Source organism: Microtus oregoni, unplaced genomic scaffold (genome assembly GCF_018167655.1).
Source record: "Microtus oregoni isolate MIOR12 unplaced genomic scaffold, Mior012 000008F_ref0000371, whole genome shotgun sequence".
NCBI lineage: Eukaryota > Metazoa > Chordata > Mammalia > Rodentia > Cricetidae > Microtus > Microtus oregoni.
In genome coordinates this window covers 43,903,747-43,916,609 of record NW_024543067.1, presented here as the reverse complement: position 1 = coordinate 43,916,609, position 12,863 = coordinate 43,903,747, and positions in this window count along the sequence as shown.

Sequence of the window (12,863 nt, the reverse complement as noted above, 5' to 3'; positions counted from 1 at the left end):
TCCAGTCCACCCAAACAACAAGCAAAACACAGAAACTGGAATGGGAATCCTTTAACTGTTTTCATAGTTTGAGGGAGCACTGGGGCCCTTTGAGAAGTCATATAAATTTTAAGATAGACTTTTAAAAATGTATTTCTGAAAAAAGACATAACTGATATTGTCAAAAAATGCACTTGACTGTATAGGGAGCATCAGTTGAGCCTGTCTGTTGTCAAACAGAGAACAATCCATGTGGTGGTTTGAATAGGTGTGCCCCCTAGACTCATGTGTTTGAATGCTTGGCCCACAGAGAGAAGCACTATTAGGAGGTGTGGCTTTGTTGGAGTTGGTGTGACCTTGTTGGAGGAAGTGTCACTACTGAGGTGGGCTTTGAGGTCTCATTACATTCCAGCTATATCCAGTGTAACTTCTGCTGCCTGTGGATCAAGACATAGACCTTACAGCTCCTTCTTCAGCATCATGTCTGCCTGCACACTGCCATGCTTCCCACCATGATGATAATGGACTAAACCTCTGAAACTGTAAGCCAGCCCCAGATAAATGTTTTCCTTTATAAGAGCTGCTATGGCTATGGTGTCTTTTCACAGCAATAGAAACACTAATTAAGACAGAAGTTAGTACCAGGGAGTGGGATACTGCTGGGATAGGACTGAGCATGTTTTTGTTTAGAAAAAATTGGACTTTGGAACTTTGTGTTAGGAAAGCAGTGGAATGCTTTAAGCACTGCTTACTGGGCCATAGTAGCAAAAGCATGAAAGACAGTGGTACTCAGGATGATTTAAACTGAAGGAGCCTGTCTCAAGATGTTTCAGAGGAAAAGACTGTTAGCGTGTTGCTTAGAGACTATTCTTGTGATACTTTGGCAAAGACTATGGATGCTTTTTGCTCTTGTCTGAAAAGTTTGCATGGGGTTAAGTAGAAGAGTTTTGGATTAATTCCATTGATAGAGGAAATCTCGAAACAGCCTAGTATAGACTCTGTCATGTGATTATTAGTGGTCACACTTATATGAATCTATAATGAAAAGGTTCAAGCTAAGAAAGGAAAAATACAAAATGTACAATTTGAGGAGAAAGACAGCACCAGAAAGTGGAAAGGGGCTAAGTCCTGTATTCAAGGAAATAAACTGATTAAGAAATGGAATAAAGGGAGTGGTGACTTTAGGGCAAGACCCCACCCAACTAAGCTTCCAAATTATGAAAAGGAAGTTTTAAAAAGCTTAGGACAAGGTGTTGTGGTACACACCTTTAATCCCAGCACTCATAGGGCAGAGGCTGGCAGATTTCTGAGTCTGAGGTCAGCCTGGTCTACAGAGCAATTTCCAGGACAGCCAAGCTTAGGCAGTGAAGGGAACCATGGAAAAGAGAGAGCTGGTAAAGATGCAATTGAATGAGGAAGTCAGGTTCCAGCCCCAACAAGGAGCAGAACTTAGCAGCTTTTGCTACATGGTTTTAGCTTTAGAATCAGAGAGAGAAGAAAGGGGTTATGGAATCTCTCCCGTGACTAAGGAAAGCCACTGAGGCCAGGTGTGTTGTCAGGGGTGTCCCTACATGAAGGCTTGTGAAGCTGTGAATGTGAAGCCTGGATTGCCTTGAAAACCCCAAGATATTGGAGGTGCCAGAGCTATGGGATACCTGCCAAGAAGAACTGCTAACAGAGAATGGAACCAACCCAGGAGAAAAAAGTGTGTTGAGAAAGGAGTTGGAGATCTGAAGAACATTTTGATATCAGACATGGAGATGCTCAATTTGGAGTTTGCCCAGCTGGTTTTCTGTCATACTTTGATCCAGTATTTCCTTACTATGCTCCCTTTCCTCCATTTTGGAACAGTAATGTATATCCTATGTCATTAGAAGTTGGAAATACGTGATCTGCCTTTTGATTTTGATTTTTATAGGTGATTATAGTTAATAGATTGCATGAATCTCATAAGAGACATTGAACTTTGAATTTTAAACATTGTTTAGACTGTGATAGAATATGGGAATTTTGAGGATGAACTAAATGCATTTTGCATTATGTTGTGGCTACAAGTCTATGGGTACCAGGGAGTAGAATGTGATGGTTTGAATAGGTATGTCCCCGTCATTTGGTTAAATGCTTGGCAGTAGGGAATGGTACTATTAAGAGGTACAGCCTTATTGGAGTGGGTGTGGCCTTGTTGGAGGAAGTTATCAATGTGAGGGAGGACTGTGAGGTCTCATATGCTCAAAAGTTTCCCAGTGTGGCATATAGTCTCCTTCTGCTACCTGAGGATCCAAATATAGAACTCAGAGATCTTCTAGCACCATGTCTGCCTGCATGCTGTCACGCTTTCCACCATGAAGATAATGGGCTAAATCACTGAAAGTATACCAACCCTAACTAAATGTTTTCCTCTACAAGAGTTGCCTTGGTCATGGTGTCTCTTCACAGCAATAGAAACCCTAACAAAGACAATCTATATTACAAAACCAGGTGCTCCCCCAGTCCACCTTCAGAATCTCACCTCCAACAGCCAAATGTAATATATATCCACTGTTGCCACAGGTCACAATATTCTCCCTATGCATATTGCTACACCCTCTATAAAGTTCGCATTGTCCTGGCCTCTCTCTTTCCATTCTCACTCAGAAACAGCCTTTTGTATACTCCCTCCCAATACATCTCTCATGTGAGGTCTGTTGCATGGTGTGACTTTGTGGGAAGCCTTGGCCCTCTGATTGCCACACACACAAAAAAAATGATACTGTCCTCTTAAAAGTAGTAAATTGTTTAAGGGGTGTCTTTTCAGAGTAACTCTTTAAGCAATAAACAAATAAACATTTTGAAAAAAATGAAAAATAATCTACCTCAAAAGTTTTTGCAGAACAACTACAAATTTTGGAAGATACTGGATAAAAGCATGATGAGTCTACAATTCAGTGTGATGCTTCGAATAAAAATATCCCCATAGACTCAAATATTTGAATACTTGGCCCATAGTTAGTGGTGCTATTTGGGAAGGTTTAGGGGGTGTGGTTTTTCTGGAGTAGGTGTGTCTTGTTGCTGGGGCAGGCTTTGAGGTGTCAAAGACCATGCCACCTCCAATTAGTTCTCTATGGTTGGCATTTGTGGTTCAGGATATGAGCCTCAAGCTTCCTGCTCCTGCCACCATGCCGTCCCTCTGCCATCATGGACTCTGATTTTCCAGAACTGCTAGAACAAATAAATCCTTCTTTCCATAGATGCTTTGGCCATGATGTTTTTATCACAGTCACAGAAAAGTGACTAAAACAACCTGATATCAAAAGAAAAGTAGGTACGACACTAGTGACCATGTGGGTGATTCACTATGAGTCAAAGTCATCCCTCAGTTACTTTGATGCATATGAAGTTATTTAATTCTCAAATCTTCCCTGTAGGGAAGACTTTGTTATTTCCCCCATTCTACAGATAAAAATGGACCATGAAAGAGAGATGAAGTAACTTGCTCAATGTCACATAATTCGAAAATCATGAAGCTAGAATTCTAACTTGGCCCGCCTGACTCCAGGGAAACTTAGATCCTGCTGAATTATCTTGCCCTAGACAAACTAAATACTAAAACCTTAAACTTTACAATGTGCTACCTAGACAAAAGGCCTTGGCAGTGTCACTGGGTTAAAGATCTTGAGATGAGAGAAATAACCTGTATTATATGAGCAAGCCATAAATGCTGTTACAGACATTGTCATAAACACAGGGAGGAAGGTACCACGGATACTCTGGAGGTCAAATGAAGAGGCAGAGGCTAGAGCAACATCACTTAGAAGCAGAAAGAGACAAAAAGCTGATGGCTCCTTTGTATCCCCAAGGGGAGCATTGCCCAGCAGCATTTTGAGTACCTGACCTCTAGAACTGTGATAGAATTATCGTCTGTTATCTTTGCCATCAACTCTGTGGATTTTCTTTTGCTAAGGCAGCCATTAGGAAGCACCACAGCTCTTAATCAGAGTTTTGGGGAGTCACATATTAGTAGATTTCATCTTCACTTGTGCCCAGTAAAATTATAGCAGCTAGCACGACCTACAAGAGGATCTTGGGAAAAAGAGAACACCAAGCTGGCCGGATCATGAGCTAAGCACAGAGCTCAGCAATATGACACTCTTCAAAGCACATTCTTACAGGTCCTACGACTTAACCATCTAACCCCACCTAATCTCCTCCACACACAGAACAGAATCATGGCTCCTCCGTTTCTTCCAAGTAGCCCCTTCCTCTCCCTACAATCATCTTCTAAAAAAGAAGAGAAACATCCAGGAAGGGTTGTATTTGTCTAAGCTATCTAATCCTCATAGCAGTGTGTGTTCTCATATTCTTCCTGACTTATAGAAGAAAAACAAGGCAGAGAGAGGTCTAGGCTCTTTCTCCATGATACACAGAAGTGATAGAGTGTAGCACGATTTCTAACTGGTTTTAAGAATAAAAAGCCAGAGTCAGATATTAGGGGGTGAAAGCTGAAAGATCAGAGAAGCAGAGCAGCCAGATGCTAGTTCTTACCTCTGTGAAATCCTCAGACTAAATGGGGTACCCTGTCTCTACATGTCCTCAGACTGAATGCCTTGAGCTCCTGTCTACTCTACGGCAGTGGTGGCCCACACCTTTAATCCCAGTACTTGGGTGTCACATACCTTTAATCCCAACACTAGAGAGGTGGAGACAGGAAAGGATATGGCTGGGCAGAGAGGGGAATATAAGGCTGGAGGAGACAGGAGCTCAAGGAATTTAGTCTGGAGATAAGATGTTGCCCCCTTCAGTCTGAATATTCAGTAGAGGTAAAAAGTCTCTCTAGTGACTGCTCTGCTTCTCTGATCTTTCAGCATTTACCCCATATCTGACTTCAGGTTTTTTATTATTAAGACCAATTAGAATTTGTGCAATCGTAGAAGTTTCATCTTCAACCCACCACAGCTACTCGAAGATCCTGCAGAGAGAAATGTGCAAAATTCATATCCAAATGCTCTGATTCTTTCTCTTTTCCTAATTTAAAAATAAAAATAGCCTTGATGTAAAGTTAAAAACACGGTGATTTGCATGAGACCCTGAGCTCTCAATTACACCAATTACTTTATAATTACAGGCAATGCCATCTTGGGTTTTTCAAATCCTACATCTAGTCTTAAGGCTTTGTCAGGAAGAAGGCCTCTTTTCAGAGAGAGACTTCAATTAGTATGCATGTTGTAAGCAGAGGGAGAGAAAGTCTGCTGGAGTTTCTGTGAAGAACAAGGAAGACAAGAGCTTGAGGTGCCTCCCACTCACCAAATGGGCCTGTTGTTCCTATAGGAAACCAAAACCCCTGAGAAAACCCTCAACCCTCCGTTCTGGAAGAGGGCTCATCAGGGCAACTGCTGGAACCTCTGCAAAAATCGCCACCTGCCTGATGCTCTGGACACGGGCACTTCTTGGGGTGAGTGGATCCAGCCGAACCTGCTGACTTTAAATTAGGGTCAGGCGCCCTCACAGGTGGAACAAACACAGGAGTTTGTAGTCCCAGGCAGTAACAGACACCATGGTCTTCCTTGCATCCCTCTCATTGCGAGCTTGCTCTCCTCTCTCCTGTCCTGTGATCTCTGATGAAAGAGGAAAAATCAGCAGGAGATTTTGGCTTACGAATCTCAGAATGAGGGCGGAAGAGTGGGTACACACAGCCAGGAAGCCCAATAGCACATCCCCAGTGTCCTTGACAAGGGGCCAGCACTAGCGTACTCTCCCTCCAAAAACAGCTCCCTGACAGGAGCCAAGCATATCTCCAGGCTAGAAAGGGAAGCTGAGAGAGCTGGAACATCAAAGAACCCTGGCAAGTCCTGAGGCTACCTCCTTCTACCCTGCGGAAGATTTCATCGGTAGCTGTCATGGCAGAGGATTGCCATGTGAAGACACTCTGCTGCAAAGAGCGCATCCCTGGCCCTCTTTCTCTGGGTAAAGACACGAGTTGGCATGTATCAAGGGTATTTTGTTTTGTTCTGACAGGTGGCTGTCATCTCTCCTCCACCTGCAGGGCATTGCAACTAAGGTCTCTGCAAACTCGGTACTGGTTTCCAGAAACAGCACCTTGGAAGTGTCCCCGTCTGTGTCTCTCTCTCCTAGAGGGAACTGCCACCTTCCTAGAATTAACTGTCTCGTCAGAAGATTGCTAGCCCTGAAACCTGCTCCCCTCCCCCCCCCCCCCCCCCCCCGCCGATGTCGCTGTCCCACCCTGCATTTCTTTAAGAGAACTCCTTCAGTTATGGTTTGCAAAGCACCTCGGTTCCTGTCAGCTCAGTTTCCAGGGCACAGCATTGCTGAGACGCTGTTTCTACTCGGGGCCTCCACTTTCTGCTCTCCAGGGCCTACCCCCTCAGAAAATGGCTGAAAAAAATAAAGGAAAGAAAAAAGGAAGGAAGCAGGTCTGGGTTCTGAGAGATTGGCACTCTCAGTGGGATTAAGCCTTGAGTGGCTCCCTTTAAGCAGAAAACAAAGTCTGAGTTTTCTTGCATTAGTTCTCTGCTCCCCCTCCCAACCCCCTAAATTCCAATCAGATTTCTGAATGAAAGGCTCTTTCCTGCCTGAATCGCCAGGAATTCCTATTTCCCTTTCTTTACTTTCCTAGCATGTGGTGTCTCTATTTAAATAGTGTTTCTTATCTAGCTAGCTTCATAAAGGCGAGCGCCTGCCTCACCTCCCCTATTCATTTTCTGTGTAGCTCACTAGTGCCTGGCACAACATCACTAATTCCCATCTTTCTCCCTTTCCTGCACACATCATAAGACTTACTTAATTCTCCCAAGGTCGCATGACTAGTAAGGGTCTCACAGGCCCAGAGAGTGAAGGGTGACAGGTGGAGCTTTCCACCTGGGTTCAAACCCTACCTCTGATCTAACAAGCTGTGTGACTTTGGGTGCTGTTTGTTTCTCTTCTTTAACTTGCTTGGATTTCCTTGCCTTATTCCTTAAGGGAAGGTAATAATTGTGCCTACAACATAAAGCTGTTGTGAGGATTTAATGAATTAATGCATAGAAAATGGATTTTAAATGCCTGGCATATAGAATACACAAAAATAATTTTAATACCTTTGGTCAGTTTTTTCTCTACTCAGACACAGATACTACAAGCAACCCTCAGTCCCAGACTCACACTCTAACACCCATGGGCTTTGACTCTTCTCCCTTCTATCATCTGGTACCAATCCTACCCCTTCCCTATAGACCTCAGACCAGGAATTTCTAAGTCCATATCTTCCCCTCCTTGTGAGACCCCTTTCCCCAAATAGTCCCTTCATTTTGCAGGACCCTCAGAACTTCCTTCTTCTTCTTACAACACCCAATACCTTCCCCATACTCTCTTCTTTTAATGGACTCCCACACTGTGCCTTTAATTAAAACCCATCTCATCCTGGAGGTCTGGTCTTTATGGTGATCCTTCTGAAAAGGGCTCTTTTGGCCTCTGGGCTCCCCCTGGGACACATCTTCCCTCATCCTTGGTGTTACCTCCTCTTCTCAGTTGTGCTCTGTGAAAGTCCCATGCTTAGATCCTCAATTCATCTGACTACACACTTAGCCACTCCCACCCTTGATTCAGTTCTTGGATGCTCCTTACCTTAAAGCTTAACCCCTGGCTGCCTTCGCTGAGTCAGACCTTTCCTGCTTTGGGGATCTAAAACACAGGTGATCCCATGTCAAATACCCTGATTTCAAAGACTCGGAGATAAAACCCACTAGTAGAGTACTTGCATAGCACGTAAAGGGCCCTGGGGTAGATCCCCAGCACTGTTAGAAAATGAATACACGGTACCCTAGATTTTGTTGCTGTGATAAAATATGTGACAAGAGAATGCAAAATAGGAAAGCTTTGTCTAGGCTCACAGCTGGGGAGCGCAGTCCATCATGGCAGGGAACACATGGCGGCAGGAGTGTGAGACAGCTGGTCACATTACACCCATAGGAAGAAGACAAAGATGAATGCTAGTGCTGTTTGCTTGTTTGGCCTGGGATCCCAGCCTATGGAATGGTGCTGATGACAGGAGATGAACCATGTTCGATGGGTTTAGGGATAGGGAAGCAGAAATGCCCTTGATTCTGTCAGGGACGCTAGAAGGGATCTAACTCCTTATTTCTTTCCCCACGGCGTCTGCCTGGAACTCCATTCTGGATGCTGATTTCGTCTCACGGATGACTTTGGAATTGGATCTCTGGATTTTTTGTCCTGGAAAGGAGTTATATCTGGTCCCCAATTTCAGCAGGGCTCCTAAATGATTTAAGGCTGAGCTCCTAAGGGAGAATGTTGCAATAGTCTTGAGGATCTAGATCCTGAGAATACTGAGGTCACTGAAAGATGGGGGCTCTGTTGAGGTCCTTTATGATGAAGTTATTTCTTCCTTGCCTAAGGAATGGAATTTAAAAATCTGGCCCCCACATTAAATTTTGATCTGCTCCAAAGCTGAAAACCTTAAGGTCTCCTCCCTTAAGAGTTAATCCAACTGAGCCTGTCAATCATCTGGCCAAGACTTCCCCTCAGGAAGGCTGATTCACCAAAACCCATGTTATCAGGATGGGAGGAGTAATTATCCCCTTAATGAGATGATATAATTTTCCTTCTCAGACCCCTTCCTCTGCCATACAGCCTCTAGGAGAGCTTCCAATATGTTGCCCTGCAGCTTTCTTGCTTTTCTAAAGTATGTATCATTTTGTTTCTCTATTCTCTGTCATTTTTTCCTAAAGCTTGGGATGTTTTCCCGGACACTCTGGGCTTTCTCCAGTATTCTCTGAACCCCCACTGCTTCTTCCATGCAGCTCCTTGTCTGCCGTGGGGCTTCATGCTTACTGAGCCTGCCTATCTTCAGGGATGACCTTCTCAATTCTTCCTTTGGACAGCTGTCAAGAATCATCTCTTGCCTGCCCTGTTATTTTTCTCTCAAAAAAAGTTGTCTTTGAGATGCTTTCTTTATGTGTCTGCTTTTAAATTATTTTATTAATGAGACTAAAACCCCATGAAAGGGAGTCCCAAGTTCCCTGGGAACATGTAATATTCAACATGGAGCTTCCCAAAATGTTTAACTGTGCCATCTTTATTCGTTATAAGTCACCTCACCTCAGATGACCCAATCTAGAAACTCTGTCAGACATTCTCAGAGATTTGTCTTCCAATAATTCTAAATCCTGTCAAATTGAAAGTCGATAGGATCCATTACACCCTGATCTCAAGACTCATCTGTGAGGCATTCCTACTCCTGACCTGCCCAACCAACCTCATGGCAGGACCTTTGACCTTGCTGCTAAGGTCCCTGCCAAGATATCAAGGGGCTCGTATTCTTATTGCTACACCTCTATTTCAAGTCTTCTCTTTCAAGTGGCCCAATTTCACTATCACTGCTTCCTGAAACTGACCCCCAGTACACTGGCTCCCTAGCCTGCTCCTACCTCTTCTTCCTGCTCTTATGGGTCAAATTCCTGCCAGTCACAGAGGCACACCCTCTCTTCTACCCTCGTGCCCTCATTCTCTCTACTTCCATGTGTTCTCTTCCACTCAGCTCAGCCACATTCTAGTTTTGTCCTCCTGGGTCAGACCTTATCCAGTGAAACACATTGAAGCAAAGCCCCCAGCCATGCTGATTTATTTTAATTCACAATTGGCCTATTCAAGGAAACCTTGATGTTGTCTGCCATTCATAACTTAGTGCTTTTGCACACATACTCTGAAGCTTCACTACACGGTAAAGCTATACCTCATTCATATGAAATTTCTGTTCACCAGTCCTCCCTCACAGTTGATGACTTTGTGTTTGATTGAAAAAAGTTAGCACCATGAACAAACACTCCCACTACCGCATGTATCTATGTGCCTTCTAACATTTACATCTGTAATAGGTCCTCCTCCTCTATCTCTCTGAGTGAGAGCTTCCGTCTAAGGCCAGTCCTTCCACCTGTCCATTAAACCTATCCTTTCTCATCTGTTCAAGGACAACACTAGCAATTTTCTCTCTTTTCTCTTACAGCACCAATTTTTCTCACTCTACTCAGCCTTTTCCAGCGATATACAAACACACTTTGGTTTTCCTATTAAGAAACCCCTCTCACTCATGCCTCAGCAGCGGCTATCCCCACTTCTCTCTTTCCCAGGAAGAAGGTTTATATCTATGATCTCACGCTCTCTCTTGAAATCTTCCGCTGTGGTTTTTATTCTTACAACTCTGCCCTTTATGGTTACCAGTGCCACCGACATGTCCAAGATCCAAGGCAGTTGTCAGTCCTTGATCATCGGTATTTTCCAGGGCTGATAGCTTTCTGCCTGTTTCAATACCTCCCTTAGTATGGCTTCCTGGATCACACACCTAACACTCTCACCATCCCTTCTCATTTCTTCTTGATTTTTCTCTTGCCTTGCCTCCAAACCCTGAGCATAGATCTATAGTACCCCCAATTCCTGAGTTTCATCATTTATCTCTGATTTCCAATATCATCTTTATACTTTTATTAGACTCTGTATTTTGTATTCCTAGCCCAGTCTTTACAACACACTTAATTTACACATCTAAACCTACTGTGCCTAAAGGCAAGCTCCTGCCATATAACTCCAACTTGTCCTATGTTCTTACGAGTATGTGTTAATATAACTGAATTTTTTCAGTCATGGGGCTAAAAACACTGGAAAGACCCTGGCATTCCTCCTTTTCTTGTTCTCATGTCGAGCTCATTAGCAAACACTATCATCAGGATCATGTTAACAGTATGTGTGGAATCGTGTTGTGGTGGCTAATGATCACTAACTACCCTGGATTTAAACTTACCTGCCTAGGAAACACACTTTTCCTCAGTGTTTTCAGAGAAGCATAATCCAGGAGAAAAGACCCACGGTGAATAAGGGTGGCACTCTCACATGGGCTGTGGTCCCAGACTGAGCAAAGATATAAGAAAAGAAGAAGGACATTAACCTTAGACCGAGCTATCTATCTATCTATCTATCTATCTATCTATCTATCTATCTATCATCTATCTTCTGACTATTGACATAATTGATGTGACCATCTGCCTCACAATCCCAGTCCCATTCCTTTCCTGCCGTAATGGGCGGTACTCTCAAACCATGAGCCAAAATAAACTCTTCTTTCCTCAAGGAAGGATTGTCATAGCAATGAGACAAAGTAATGACTACACAAAAGTGTCACTGAGAGTGGCGCTTGTTGCTCTGACTACTTGTGTGGTTTGGAAGAAGTTGGATGAGTCTGGACCTATGGGCTAGGGAGACCCTAGAATACAGTAAGGAGCTTAATGGCCATCTTGTGGGGAAGCATGGAAGACCAGAAAAAAAGGCAGAAGTAAATATAATGCTCACAAAGATCCAGGGGAACAGGACTCTACAGGGCACTAGACTAGAGGCCTTCATGTTCCATTTTGGCAAACCCAACTGGCTGGTTCCGTCTCTCTCTGGTCATTTAAATAAGATCAAATTGGAAAGCAATGCACTAAATTGTTTGGTAGAGGCAATTTCAAGATAGCATAACATTCAGGCTGTGGCATGGTGACTGCTCACTGTGCTTATTGAGGTTTATAATGAGAATTCAAAGCAGGAAGGTACTTTTCAAATGTGCAGCTTGGCAAGAAAATGAGTGTAAAGGAGTTTTAGCTGCAGGCAGAGCAGGTAGAGAGGAAGCAGCCCTGCCTTCTAAACTTTTTAAAATCATGTATATATAAATATAAATTTAAATTTTGGGGAGGTGACTCATGTACCATAACATGCATGTGGAGGTCAAGCAACAACCTTCTGGAATCTGTTTCTTCTTTCCACCACGGATTGAACTCAGTTTACCTTCTGAGTCATCTTATCAGCCCAAGACACCTATAACTTTGAAAGATATTAGTGTCTTAAATGAAAACCTCGGGTTCTGCACAAGGAGATAAAAGAAAAAACCCACAAAACCCAGTTTCAAACCTGTGGAAATTTGAATTCAGTTGAAAAGAAAGAGCCTAGACCAAGAATTTCAAGCAAGAAATTCCTTGTTCTAAAACTTCCGAAGAATGTGTGTTCCAAAGTTCAACCATCAAAGCACACAGAGGACAACTTTGGGTAAAGGGTGCCAAGAATACAGCCAAGCTTACCAGATACTGCTGTCCTTGGGAATGTCATTCACATGATGAAATGTAAAGGTGAAAGAGTCACAGTGGCTTGCAAAAAGGTTCCAGGATGCTATGGAGGCCGGACGACGTGTGGCAGGGTTGGATTTTCTGCAAGCGGTTCCTGGGAGGGCAACACATGAGAAGGCAAAGCTTAAATATCAATGGAGGAACCCAAGGGAGTTGGAGATGATAGGACCATGGGAATCTTCGGAGGAAAACGATGAGCAATGAAGTAAAGCTTATCCAAGGTAAAGGTCACTTGTGCTGCAAAAGTAGAGCTGGGGAAAAAATGCCTTTCTGAGCTGTTGGAAGCACAGAAGATATCATCATGAGCCCCAGGTGTTGGATATGGAGCTGTGCATTTGGTGTTGCAATGCAGGTTGTTAGTCTTGTGGTAGCCCAGTGTTTCCTTGCTTTGCCCCCATTCTCCTCTTTTGGAGTGAGAATGTTTCTTTTATTCCATTATTTCTCGAAAGCATGTAGTTTAATTTGTATTTCATATGGACTCACATTTAAGAGATTCTTGACACCATGTACTTCAGATACAGATGCTGGAGGATTGAAGCTGTGTCTAGCATGAAGCCCTCCTCCCTGAGAACTAACTTTGCTAGTCCCAGAGGTCCTATGTAAGCTGCTAAAGCAGAGAAGCAAGCAACGGTCCTACCCAGCTGAAACCCTATAAACCACAGCAAGAACATGGAAAGATAGTTCTAAAGCTGTAATAGCGACAATCATATCTTGGTGCTAACCAACAGCTATCTAACTAGGCTTAAG